The sequence below is a fragment of the Onychostruthus taczanowskii genome, unplaced genomic scaffold (genome assembly GCF_017590055.1).
Source record: "Onychostruthus taczanowskii isolate IOZ18803 unplaced genomic scaffold, ASM1759005v1 scaffold105, whole genome shotgun sequence".
Classification (NCBI taxonomy): Eukaryota; Metazoa; Chordata; class Aves; order Passeriformes; family Passeridae; genus Onychostruthus; species Onychostruthus taczanowskii.
This window is the reverse complement of record NW_024497078.1, coordinates 1,751,319-1,752,267: the sequence shown is the minus strand read 5'-3', so window position 1 is coordinate 1,752,267 and position 949 is coordinate 1,751,319.

The following is a 949-nucleotide window of genomic DNA, read 5'->3' as shown; positions in this document are numbered from 1 at the left end:
GGAGCCGCCGCGCCGGGGCCGGCGCAGACCGCGGCGCTGCCCCTCTCCGCGCCTCTCCGCGCCGGGCCGGGAGCGCGGGTGTCGCGCCGCGCCGCTCCGGGAGCCTTTAAAGCGGCGGCGGCGGCAACTGCGGTGGCTGCTGCCCTCCTCTGCCTCGGCCGCCCACCCCGCTCTCCCCTCCCCCGGCTCTCTCGCTGCTCCGCGGGGATCACGTGTTGTTTGGAGCCCTTTCCCCCTCCTCCTCCTCCACCTCCTCCCGCCTCCCCCGCCCCGCTCGCCGCCTGTCGCGCTCGGCTCCGCTCTCCGCGGCCCCGCCGGCCCCGCTGCCCCGCGCCGCGAAGATGCCCCCAGCGACCTGCGGGGCGGGCCCAGGGCACGGCCGGCTCTCAGCCCGCTCTCCCGCTCTGCCGGCTGCCGGGAGGGCGGCAAGGCGCTCCGCTCTGCGCTTTGGAGCTTTGGAGCAGGGCTGATGGAAGCGGGGAGGTGACCCGGTACCCGCGCACGGCTCCGCGGGGAGCGGCGGAGCCAGCGCGGGGAATGGGGACGATCCCGGGGCCCTCTCGTGGCTGCCTCCCTGGCCCCGCCGCCAGTCCCGCCGCGGTGCTGGACAGCTCCCTGGCAGCTCCAGCGGCGGGGGAAGCCGGTACGCGCTCCCTGCCGGCCCTCCCCGCCAGCGAACTTTTGAAATTACATTAGGGAGGCTGAAGCTTAAGAAAGAAATCATTTTAAAAACTGGGGAGACAGGATGCCGGCCATCAGCTTTCAGAATCAAAAGTTGTCGTCTTTGTGCAAGCACTGGTCCTGTTAACACTGTACGTCGTGTCCAAAACAGCAAAGAAACTAAATTCATTCCCACGCTACAGCCCTGGCAAGGGGAGAAAGGACTGGGCTAGAGGACCCAAAGCAGAGGAGCTTCGATCCCGGATGACACACAAGGTGTCTCCTTCCC